Raw genomic sequence first — 14,009 nt, forward strand, 5'->3', positions numbered from 1 at the left:
CAGAATTTTTTTTAAATATTTCTGAGGAAATTCCTTTAGAATATTTTTCGGTAATACCAACGGAAAATTCTTCGGAGAATTTTTTCAAATTTTTAGGATTTCCTTTGGGAAAACTCGTTTGGGAATACCATTTGGAATTTATTGGGAAATTCCATAAAACTTTCTGTTGGAAATACGTTCAAGGAAGTATTACAATTTCTGGAAGAATACATCCAACAAAATATCGTATAGAGTTCTGGTATTTTGTATGGTTTTATTGAAGAAAAGAATTCCTAAAGAAATCTCTGAAAAAACTATCAAAAGAATTTCCGATTAAAAAATCCTACATTTTTCCAGACTTTTATTCATGAACTTCTCTAGAAGTTCCATCGGAAATCTATATACATAAAAATGAATTTCTGTCTGCCTGTGCCTTATAGACTCGGAAACTACTGAACCGATCGACGTGAAAATTTGTATGTGGAGGTTTTTGGGGCCGGGGAAGGTTCTTAAGATGGTTCGAGACCCCTCCCCGCTTTGGAAAGGGGGGCTCCCATACAAATGAAACACCAATTTCTTCATAACTCGAGATCTAATCAGAAAATAAATCAATTTTAGGCGAAACGAAGTTCGTCGGGTCTGCTAGTTTCGAATAAATTTGATCAAAATTTGGCGTTATAATTTTTGTTGGCGTATATAATTAAATTTCAGTTGAAATATTCAATTATGCGAGTTACGTAACCCATCGTGCCCTAGTTTAAATCCTCTAAAGATCGCGAATAGTCAATAAATGAATATTCATGCAAACGGTGCAACGAAAAGCAACCCTTGTGTTTCATGTGCCTCTTAGCCTCTTATCTCTTGCGCTTTATATAGATATAAAATGAAGAATTCAGACCCGATTATCTTTTTTCTTAGCAACGAACAAGTTTGTAGGAATTGTTCACAAGAAAAGCTGTTTCACACTGCTAGCTGAGCTTTATATAAAAAAATAATATTCGCCCATAAAGTACATGATAGTACAACATTTAAGTAGTGTAAAATAAGTATGATTACTCATGCTTCGATATAACGTACAACTTTGAAATCGATATGTACGATATATCGAAGTTTACCTGTATTTCGATATTTTGCCTCTCTAATAAGTTATTGGTAAATGGATCATATCATTTAGATCGGCTCTATCATTGACCATCAGAAAAGCTATACATACAATCCGCCATATTTGCACCTCAATTTCACTCCACCCTTCCACAATACTAATTTATTTTAGGTGCGCTTTCATACAGTATTCATAGCTTCGCAAACCTCCATTATATGCGTCCACACAGGTGTGTACTGTGTATGTATTCTCTATACCCGAAACACGAAACCGGTACCCTAATATGAACCGAGATAAAGCTCCTCCCTTCTTTCGAGATTCATTCACTGGTGCATAGTGAATCGAGCGGTTCACGACAGTCATGATGATAGTGAGAGAGTATGTGTTTATGTATATTTATGACATTCTTTCGATTTACAATTTTAAATAAAAAAAGTCAATCAATTTATCCATTAAGACTTATGGAAAAAAGCCAAAACTTATTCTTTGGCGTGACTTCAATGCTAAAATTTAATTAAAAAATCTTGACAGCGGTGGGATTCGAACCCACGCCATTTCTGACTGGTGCCTAAAACCAGCGCCTTAGACCGCTCGGCCACGCTGCCTTGGTGCGGGTGAGTCGCATCTAGCGGATGCATCCCGGATCCCCTATTTCTTATCTATTAACTTATTTTGGGATTTTTTCCACATACAACATGATCGTCATTCATGGTAACCGAATGTGTGTCTGCACGACATTTTTGGCTGCTATATCCTATATAGTAAATTCCTGCATATACCGAAAATTTAAGTCACAAGTGATTTATTTCCTAGCAAAATGTATTTTAAACCAAATTTTCACACCTGCGTGGCGGTTATGACTTACGAGAATACGTTTAATTCATATGCTATCCCGTTGAAACGGAAGTGATCATTCCTCCTAAACTGCAACTTTTAAAAGTTAAGAACGAACGCAGCGACATTGCTTAGCACGGATTAAACCCCATCATTAGTCACTTTTTTTTGTTATACGACGAACGCACAGTCTGTGAAATGATGCAACATGTGCCGCCATAAGTCATAGAATCACGGCAGAAGCTAGACTGATCACCTCATTATCGTCATATCAATTTCAGTCACTGTGTCTGGGACGTGGCGTTCCCCCCATGTAACGGATATATCTACCTCTATTACCACCGCATTCAGCTACTCGCCAAGATCTGTTTGCGAGGATCAACGCCAGCGGTCATGAGTGATGGGAGCGTGACAGCTATTTAATAATATTTAATATGTAAAGTATTTTATTTTCAAAGAAAACAAACAAATTAGTAGCGATTTTCGGGTGAAGTTGTTTCCTCCCGTTTTTAGGCGACGATTTCAACTACACGTACAGGATGTGCTAATTTAAACAACAAATATGATTATTTCATCGGCTTTTATTCGTTAACCTTATATTCATCATACACATTTTTTTGGATATTGCAATTTAAATCATGAAATTCAATATGAGTAGTGAGTAAAGGTTGAACATGTGTTGTTAATGACGGGATACAAATTGTGGTTTGTTTTTATAAAATCGTTCAAAGTTCAATGAAATTTGGAATTCAAAAATAAATACGTTGGCCAATCAGAGTTATTTACCGCTCCTTGAAACCATAACATGTACCCATATCAATAACACTCGAAAGCAAAGAATTACAGCAGAAATGGCATTTTTGTATTTTTTCAGCAATAAAAAGAAATAAAAATTACACAAATTAAACCGAAAACATCCGTTTACCGAAAAAAATGTTTTTAATAAATGTAGATAAAAATGTATCAAATTCCTGGGTTGATACCAACTAAGATGAATTACTACTATTTCGTAGGACCGGTTTTAGGACAGTGGAAAGTACGGTTTTATCGTGAGGGCGAATGCATAACACTTTTGTTTCAGTACGCTGAGTTTAGTATAAATGCATTTAATGTTGACCACATTGGGAACAACCAAAACCTTTCCACGGAGAAACCAGTCTATTTTCTCGTTTACTAATGACGCACCCCGTATGTATGATATGGCATGCGCCAGTTGCGCTAAAAATGTCAACCTCTCTCAACAGCACTTGAGGATCCCTTTCGGCGACCGTGAAAGATGAAATATGAGGCTGAATTAAGTGAAGAGAAAAGCAAAACGACAACATTCCTATTAACACTCCTTTTGGACAGAAATAATGAAACTTATTCCCTCATGAATTTTTGTTCGAGCGGATCGGTTTGTCACAGCATTATGGCTTGGAACATGCCATTGCAGCGAGAGCTCATCCATGAACCATGCAAAAGCATCGTGCAGGCATTTCTTACATTCAATATTAAATTTTTTGAAACTTGAAAATCTCACTTTTAAATTGGTTTATATAAAATCATTACGTAGTTCTTGGATGACAACCAACCGTGAGTGGAAGCCGTGAAAACTGCATGAAGGTATCTGGTGCTCGGTGATATATTCGTCTGGCTGCTGCCTGTAAACGATGAAGCAAATCTTTTCCAATTTCTCTTCTCGCACCATCCGATTCGTGATCCACACTACTTTTTTGACTTATTTCGGATGCGTTTTCTTCCGGGGCCGGAGCTGTCCGTTGACAGTTTTAAATGGGGAGGAACATGTGTTTTCATAAATGCATGTAATTTATTTCGGCCCTCTCGTCTACGTGGATTTTGGTCATCTTTTCCTTGAGCAAGTGAGAAAGAAACGGATAAAAGTGTAGGAAAGGGACCGGAGCTTGCATTATGGTCTGTTATGGCGACAGAAGAATTTGAAGTGGCTTCAAGGGTTTCTAGAGCACGTGGTCTTTGATTATTATGTAATGCAAACTGTTATGTGGATGTGCTGGCGGTTTGTTTAGAGCTTAAAATAAAATTCAAAATCTTTGAATCTGCTAAATCTGTTGATCAAAATTATTTGTAGACTAGTGCGCGGATTTGCATATTGTCAGCAGTGGCACGCCGAAGTTGGTTCATTCTTACGCATTTATTGAAAGTTTAGTTTTGAACACTACATCTAGTGCACATGTTTATTCCAACCGTCTTGCTGACCAATATTTTAAGAAATTCTCCCGTCAACTAAATGATCATAAAGTTGGGTAACAGAAGGTGTGAGTGTAGTTCATGGTTAGGAATGGTACAAACTTTTGTCTTGTTTTGCAATAATGCTCAAGGTTTTAAAGGTTTACTAGTAGTTTAAATTATCGCAACTTCGATATACGTATTTTTATGTTTGTGTTTAGAACAACTTTTCTTATGAAAAATGTGTTTTGAATAATGGCAAATACTTTTTGAAAACTTATATTTTGCAAATGCTGGCGGGATTTCTGAGCAAATTAACGAAAAAACGTAATTTTATGTTTTTGTTATATCAAACATATATAATCTCATTAAATCAATTACATTGTCATTGTCGAAACAAAATATTTATATGAACTGTGTTGCACTCGCTGCTACCGTTTTGACTCAAATTCCGAACATGGATCATTTTCCGAACACTCGCTTTTATACTGTCGTTTTGACTTCATTCGTGAAATTCTTTCCACAGAATCTTGAATTCGTTTGTAATCTTGAACCTAAGTGGGAAACCGATGATAATGTTAGTTGGAGGCACTCATGTTCGGGATTTGAGTCAAAACGGTACGAAATTTGAGACCAAGCCCAAATTGTAACCGAAAACCAATATCAGATGAACATTTCGACAACTTGGATCAATAAACTTAAATGATGTCTTGCCATAACACGAGACGACAAGTCGAATCAAGTATCAGACATTGAAGACGACCTTACCGTTGAGGTCTGTAAAGTCTGGAAAGTTACAAAGTTGTGGAATTGAATAGAACATCTCATCTATAAAACTCAATGTTTATATGTTTGTATGTATGTTCCAGCATAACTTCTGAATCCATTGACCGATTTCAACAATATTTGGAACACACATTCTTTATTTTATGCAGGGTTTGAATCCAAAGGAAAATGAGCAAATCTCTCACTTATCATGTCTGTATACACTCTCGATTAGGTAGCATACCGTGAGAGACGTTTTTTGGTAGCTGTTACAATAATGAACTGATTCGGGGGGCTACAACTCATGATAAATTTCTTTCAATAAGCCCCAATTGCGGGGGGCACCGGTTCTGATTATGCATTTCAACTTGTTTTCACAACTGTGCGAAAAAAATATGGTCATGAACATGAAATGAACGAAAACAAAGCGTTTTATCAAACCCCATCGGTGGGGTCGCCGATCCGAATCAGTTTTTTTTTTTCAACTTGTATAGAGGAAGATGTCCCATAACGCCCCCCGGGGCAAAACGACTTTCGGGTATTCACTTATATTTACCATGTTTGAGATAGCCTTAATAAAACTAGACGTAATATTATGTAGGTTTGGCGAAAAAAGTGTCAAAATAATAGATAGGACTGTAGGAAAAACTGAAATTTTCCACATTTTGATGAAACATCTAACATTTCGGCGAGGCAAAACGCCCTAGTGGAACTATCCTACAATGTACTCGCGTCTCGACACGCAAAAAAAAAGCGTTCATGAATTCGTGTACTAACGAGTTCACGGTGTATTTTTTCGTGAACAACAGTCACGGATTCGGGAATAAAGTCACGTTTTCTGGAACGTTCTGGAAAACGTGATTGGTGTTCCCGAATCCATGAATTTAATCACGGTGTATTTTGGCTGGTTCACGAATTCGGGAACGCTTTTTTTTGCGTGCACGCACTGTTCATACCAGAATGCTGATGTGCCGTAATGGTGAAAATAACTCCGGTCGGTAATAATACTAAAAAGACATAATCTTTTCGTAGAAAGCATGTATTAGCTGAGTATAAAGCAATGATAATTGTTATCCCTCTATCGGAAGCAATAATTAATGTGTTTCCTTCTGGATGGTGGATGTAATTCCTTCTTCCGGGATAAACATTTGCGCAGAATAAGGCAACGATGGATGTGATTATTCCTATAGAAATAGACGTTTGCCGGTAGACAATGGTGAAATCGATTCCTTATTTAATGTGAAACTGTCCAGAATCCAACAAAAAACCATCTCAACAAAGAAGCAACGAATAATTGATATAATTTTATTCTGTTTTTTTTCTGCGCCGCAGCAAGCGTAGAAAAAATAGTTAACAGTTGTTCGTTGCTTCAATATTAACGCGAGGTGAAAAAACATTGGATTTCGAAAAGTTCGTCCTTAAGAATAGGCGTTTGTCCGGAATAAGGCAATGGTGGATGTGATTGCTTTTTTTAAAAGAAGATGTTCTCTCGGAATAAGGCAATATGGGTTTGATCCATTCTTTGAAAACAGGCGTTTGTCCGGAGTAAGGCATCATTAGATGTGATTCCTTATTTAGAAATTGGCATTTGCCCGGTATAAAACGATGGTTGGTTTGATCCCTTCTTTAAAACCATCAATGTTTCCAAAAGTTCAGTCTGCCTTCTATTAATCAAATGATGAAGTATAGTCAAATCTTCATGAGTCGATATCGAAGGGATCGTTGACTCATGAAAATATCGAGATGTGGAATACAAAATCCCTGGGAAGCTGTTTTGCTGTTGTTTTGAAGGGACTATAACAGTAACCCAGATTTTTTTTTTTTAATTTGGCATAATTTGCTTCCATGAGTCGATATCAAGTCATAGAATATCGACTCATGAAAGTGTGACTGTATAAATAACAAAACACAATTCAGTTCAATCAAAGGTAATTGCCTATTTCCGGGGACTGATCAGTACCGTTGCTGATGAAGAATGTGTATAGCCGCCAGACATTCTAAATACTCACGCTCCTCTAATGTGGACGTGTACAATACACATGGGGAAGTATTGGCTTGATAAATGGATTGCGAGTGATTTGACTATGCGTCCAATTTGGGAATCTCGAGCTCGTTCAGTAGCCGCTAGGTTGCGAAGGCCGACGGAGGTCCTTCGTAGCTTAGTTGGTTAAAACACCAGTCTAGCGTACTGTAGGGTCATGGGTTCGAGTCCCATACAAGGGAAAGTGGTTACCTCGAATACATTTTCCAAATCAATATCTTCCACATAACGTACATATTCACATATGAGTTTTCATAACATTGTAAAAAAAAAACACAATTACCCTTTTGGCCCAATTCTCGCGCTTAGTATCATAGGGGCGTAACTGCATTGATCGATTTCTCTTCGTCGATGTTTTATTTTTATTGATGTGGCGAATTGCGGTAGTTTTCTGAAGATTTTATGGTTTGGTGTGATAAAGGATAGTTGCTCATTGCCCTAGAATCAACAATATTGGTTGTGTTGTAGCTTTTGAAATAATTGAGTTATTAACAAAATATAAAATCGATTAAGAGAAATTGATCAATACAGTTACGCCCCTATGATTCTTAGCGCGAGAATTGATTTTGTCATATTCCGGTTGTGAAAAAATTGCACATCAAACTGGCAAATGCGAGTAAGGCCGGGTACATACAGCTAGTATATAGTAATATAATATAATACACATATCGCTTGAAACATTTAGTAATCAAATTCAACGTCACGAGAGTTTTAACGACATCTGTTGTTTACTCTGAATTAGGCAAATCACGAACCAGGTGCACCACAAATGGTCGTTTAGCAGACTAATGAACATTTTAATTGGCCAGTTAATCACTGTACGATGAAATATCCCAAAAAACGTCACATCTGAGGCCAACCCACAAACAAGTTATTGATCTGTCATAAGACGAGTTTAAACAATCCCATTGAATTCCACCACTTAATTGTATCCTGACAGATACGTATTTCGACCTCAACAGTAAGGCCGTCTTCAGTGTCTTGTACTTGACTCGACTTAAGTCGAGTCAAGTACAAGACACTGAAGACGGCCTTACTGTTGAGTCAATCTGTCAGGTGATACAATGGTGGAATTCAATGGATGTTAAACTCGTTTTATGACAGGTGAAAACATTCCACTAAAAAGCTCAAAATAATTTTCTTATCAAGTTATTGATGATTACCGCTCGTAGAAAACTAGAATTCCTGAATTCCTGCAAATTTGAGAAAATAAAATTTATAGTGATGTCCTGCAAAAATTGTATGGAATTTCTAAGAGAAATTGTTTGAAACATCCACAGATTTTTTTCCGAGTTTCCATATCATGTACAGAACGCCTAAAAGCCCGGTGATCATCAACGGACATGACACTTGGACCATACTCGAGGAGGACTTGCAAGAAGACGGTGCTAGCTCGAAGGACGAACCACTAGCTCGCCCAACTCTACGGAGAATCCATTATCCATTACTCATATTCCGAACACTGGCGGTTAGCGCCCTCATACTGACATTTTCATCGGTTTTCCCTAACTACAATGTACTACGCGTCTCCACGTGTTTCCTAAAAGCTGCCAGCTAAAAGACGTTTGGCCTCCTGATTTTTCCGGCAACAAAATATCACCCCTTTTTTGAAATTATTTAATTTTATTATCAATACCGTGGTGCATCGAAACCCGTAAATTTAAGCACTTCAATATAGGGTAAATCGGGGTGAGATGCCGCACTTCAGAGATCTGGTAGAACATACTTGATTTATTGGCGCAAATGTAGGGAAACTTGAACCAAAGAATTGGTGCGCATTTCACACTTGCCGCCAATAAATTAATTTCGATAAAGTCACGCGGTGATCAAAGCTTGCTTGTAGGTTTTTTTTTCAAGCAGTTTATGTTTTAGTAAAAATTATAGTGATGTGGCGTCTATCCCTTACAATCGGTATAGATGCCGCGAAAAAATCAGGGTGATATGCCGCACCTATCTACTATCAACATTGACATAAAACAATTAAATAATATTTTTAAATGGGAAAATCATGTGAAATACGAAGTCCAAGATATTGCAAGGGAGGAGAATTCTGCCCAGAAAATTCCGACGTCGTAGTATATTTGTAATATCCTCGACTGTGTATTGTTACACAGTAGAAATGAGAAATTGTTCACGCGATAAATTTGTTTTTTTTTTGGTTGAAATACAAATATAAATGATTATGCTTTGCTGAAAAATATCAATTATCGCAAACAAATATTTCTAATCTCATTTCTTCAACATTTCCCATGCGCGACATCTCCCCCTGAGGTGTGGCATTTCACCCGTATTCGACTTTTTTTTTGTATCGTACATAATACAGTCCGATTTTTTTTGTTCCGCAAATGACTTCTACACTATATAGTTGGATCCCCAAACTATCAAAAACAATAATTAAAGTTTCAATTAAACGGTTTGTTTTGAAGAAATGTCGATATTAAAAAGGTTTCCCGATTTTGTCGATATTAAAAAGGTTTCCGGATTTCCCCTATGAGAAAGTTTAATTAAACAAAATAAGTACAAATTGAATGCAAATAGAACGTTCGTCATTGATCTAACTGCACGAGGACCTCTATTTTTTGTGTGCTTTACTTACTTTCGGTACAATTGTACAATTGGATTTGTTTTTTATTACCTACTAGCGAAAGAAACCCAGCTTTGCCCGGGTGTTGCAAATGTCACAATGAACTATTTGCAGCACCGCACTCTAGATCAATTTCCGTGCGTTTGTTTTGTTTTCCTCAACAGCTGACCTTAAATTTTATTCTAATGGTTTTTTACCTTTCCCCGATAAATTCACAACTTTTTTGTATATTCAAACCTTGCAGATCCCAAAACGAATTGCAAAGGGAAAAAATCTTGCAAATCGGTCAACCCGTTCATGAATTAAATCGTCAGGAAGGAAATTTCAACTCATTTTTATTATATAGATGTCATTTTAATTTCAGAGCCTACTTTCCATTTCAAAGGCCAGAGAGCTTACTGTCAAATCTCGCTTAACTTTTCAAAAGGTCCTAAGTAACATTACTTAGTATAAGATCAAGATAAGATAAATGATTCATAAATTAATTCTCTAAATACCCCCTTTAATTTATTGATATCTGGACGGATTTCAGTCCCAAACGGTATGGTTTAGATTTTCTACAATTTTAAAATGGCATTAGTGAGCTATATTGTTTAACTATTGCATGAGGCAAAAATACCCGTGGAAATCATTACAGCTAAGACATTAAAGTAGTCTTAGCTTACCTAGGGGCCTAGGACATATTGCCCCCTTCCTTCCGCTACACGCCACTGTCACCGCCGCTTGGCGACTGCAATTCGGTCGCCTTTGGTATGGAATCGAAAATGGAACATTGCATGTTTGCTATACGATAAAATCGCTTAGGTTTGGGGCTTCAAACAGGTTCATTATATGAACCGTCGCCAGAAAAAGTGTTACATACATTATTTTGATCATTTTTGTTTTTTTTTTTTACATAAACGGGTAAGGTGTCCAATCAGAGAGTGAAATAATCAAAATCATTTGCTGTAGTCCACCTTTCTTCACTTGTCAGCTCACCTTCAGACACATTCATTTTCGACTCTACAGTGTCAATATTCGGTTGATTATTGGTCATTGAACATTTATGTACATTTTCAAATTGATAAATTATTTCAAATCTAAATAAGTTTTAAATTAGTAAAGTAATGTATTGAATGAATGAGTCGATGTCATTCTACGTTTTGAAAAAATATGCGATGATTGTCAAAAATCAGACCGAAGTAGCTTCATGAAATTGAATGTTTTAAAATTTTTGTCCAACTAATCATCGTTCCCCTTCCTCAGCATTCGCATGGACGTGGCCAGGACAGCTACCCGGGCAGAAGCTATGAACAGAATAACAAAACATGATATGGACTTGATTGATATAAGAGATAAAATAACAGATAACAATATCAAAAATTTGCGCCGAAATATCATTCAAACATCAAGATATGCTATGTAGAACATCATAATTTGATCTCCTCATGATAATGCAAAATATTGATATTGTCGTCTGATCTTTTAACTCTTTTAACTCAAACATGGCCATATCACATTTAGCTATCTAATCAACTTTTGATATTATTGAGCTATTTTCGTCTACTCGGGTATCGCGTCACTACTGAGATTTTCATTTTCATTAGGCGAAGCCTCGCGATATTTACATTTAGCTCTCTCATAGCTCTCATAGAAAATATAAATAATGAAAATAATGTTGCTAAATTGCATCAAACAAGTTGTGTCTGCTTCAAAAATGTTGTTATTTTTACTTCTAATTCGAAAATCAGGTATGTTCAATATAATCATGTTATCAACTAGTAATCGTTGTTTGCACAGATCTATTAAACCACTTAGAAATTTAGATAAAAAAAGCAACATTCCCATCATGAGTGCTTGTAATGTGACAGATGACCACGCTACCTTTTCATGTGGTCTCTTGAAAATGAAAATGCGTCTATGTACTACGGAAAACTACCAGTATACTGCTCTCGACTATTGGAGAGTGCATTGCTTCCATCTAAGAGATAGTGATTTTAGTCCCAAATCAATATAGGGGAACGGTTCGGCACTTCATCTCATTAAAAACAAAACAATTAAAAGGAATTTGATTTGTTTTTAATTTTTGTGATTTTTTTCAGTAGTGAGCACGCATGTTAGCAAAAAGAAGCGACAAAATCGGTCCTGCATTTCTCTGTTTTGCGATGAGATGAATATATGTTCAGTGAGATGGAAAATGGAACAGTTCCCTTATGTGGTGACGGATGGAAGTAATGCTACTCTCATACAATAGTCCAGGCTTGTATCACCTACGAATTTGCTCAATGCTAATGCATAAGTATTATAAGCATCCGAGCATATGGAGACGCATGGTGCATTGATCCATCAACTCCTTGTGATTCACTTGTCATAAGACGAGTTTGTACTTAGACACTATAGGTTCCATAGACGAGCGCAGGAACGGTTGGGTCATTTCGATTAAGTGTGTTCTTCCACTTTTTCACAGTGTACCACGTGAATTTGACGACACGCTCCGTTGCTTGGATTGCAATCGTGACGTCATGCTCGTTTGGCTACACTAACTGACAGTTCGTTTGGCTACACTCGCCTTCGCCTCAGCTCGTCTATGGAACGTATAGTGTCTATAGTTTGAACAATCCCATTTAATTCCACCACTTAATTGCACCTTGACAGATATGTATTTCGACCTCAACAGTAAGGTCGTCTTCAGTGTCTCGTAGTTGACTCCTTGTGATTCGCTGAACTTGTTGTGCAGTTACCATAATATACCTATTCTGCATATAGGGGAACTGCTCCTGGAATTCATCTCATTGCTCCGATATTCATTCCATTAAAAGCAAAGCAATGGAAAGCAATTTGATTTGTTTCTTATTTTTGTGATTTTTTTTCAGCAGTGAGCACGCATGTGGAAGAAGCGACGAAATTGGTGCTGTATTTCTTTGTATCGCGATGAGATGAATATATGTTCAGTGAGATGGAGATCGGAACAGTACCCCAGATCATATGATCAAAAACAGCCTAGCCAAGGTCAAGGTCTACAACGCAATATGATACGCATGATAAGACATGCTAAAAAAGAAAAAAAAAACTCATTTCAATGTACATATTTACAATGTTTACAATGACTTTCAATCTTCCGAAAATCTTTCTCTTTCAAAGAACTAAATAGGTAGGTGACACTTTGGTTAATGACTTGCATCCTCTTCAATTAGATATCCTCAGCACTGAACTGACTTACTTGAACCGCACTGAGCGGTGCCATACTATCGTGCCCCCACCCTTCCGAATATAGTTCTGCTTGTGTTCCATCTAATTGAGACAACAGCGGCGCAAATTGAATGTGAGGATCGCCTGTCTTCACGTTTTCATGGCGCAGCAGAACGCTCGTATATCATCCCATCTCGAGAGCACCAAGTCTCAAACCTATCCCGTGCAGAGCCAAGAGAACTGTGGATGATCGTTCTGACGAAAATTAATTGCCAGTCTAATTGCTTTGCGTCAACGGAAGAGTTAGTGAATTACGTACCTGCCTTCTCACACTCAATCTCATCTCGGTTATGGGGAAGTAGCTACAAAGCGCTTTTCGGTGACAACAGACGTAATACTTCTAGATTTCTCATCGTTTACCTATTGAACGTTAAACTCGAATATTCTTTTGATGGTCTGACAATTGGTTGATAGCGAAATTTAAAAAGTTTCAATCCGATTAATATAATTGTGCTTACTTACTTGCGATTCATACTTTGTTTTATTTTAATACAATTTTTTGTACTCAATTACATCTTTCATAATGCACGGGTAACAAATATGATATTATTTCACGTTTTTAACAGTTAACATAAAGGGTTTACACTGAAGACGGTAAAATTATCATAGGGTTGGTTTGGCTCCACTTTCTTATCATATCGGTGCTGCAATGTCAACAGAAATACGGGCATAGTTATTCGATACCTAGGGTAAAATTCCCAATAGTGGACCCCCTAGTAGCGAAATTTTGCTCTTCCTGTCATACGGCTTAGAAATTTTCAAAATTTTAACTCTGCTTGATATCTAACAACAAGCTTTGCATCCCCTCTTCACGATACATACATAAAACATCTAAATACACGACGTTATTCGTTAAAATTAACATTTTAAAGTCTAACTAAATTCGCCCTATAGGAGACCCCCTGGGGGTCCATAATAGGAAATTGCTGCCCTATAGTCGACACTTCATTTGATATTCATGTCCCGTTTCGGGACGTTCTTCTTCCCTATAATGGACCCCCCAAAATATTCCTATAATGGACACTCTCTTGTTTATTTTTTATAGAATTGTAAAAAATCATCTAATTTGACTTTCCATAGCATTTCCAACATATGTAATCAAATCATAGGACTGTAAGGTAGATTCTTCCGATAGAATTTCATAGCGAAATGTTGACAAATGCAGTAATAATGCATAAATGGCTGGAGGGTCCACTATTGGTCACCTTAACCTACTATAAGAAAAACAAGACATAACAAGCGGGACGGAAAGGAATGGATTTCTGGTAATGTAAAAAAAAACTATCGAA

General features: G+C 36.9%; 1 non-coding gene across 1 annotated transcript; it reads right to left on the reverse strand.

The window, feature by feature from the left end:
• Window positions 1-1,606: 1,606 nt before the first annotated feature.
• Window positions 1,607-1,686, reverse strand: Trnal-uag (transfer RNA leucine (anticodon UAG)). Its single transcript has one exon. It is a non-coding gene; the product is annotated as a tRNA-Leu (tRNA).
• Between the last annotated feature and the right edge of the window lie 12,323 nt (window positions 1,687-14,009).

Source organism: Armigeres subalbatus, chromosome 2 (genome assembly GCF_024139115.2).
Source record: "Armigeres subalbatus isolate Guangzhou_Male chromosome 2, GZ_Asu_2, whole genome shotgun sequence".
NCBI lineage: Eukaryota > Metazoa > Arthropoda > Insecta > Diptera > Culicidae > Armigeres > Armigeres subalbatus.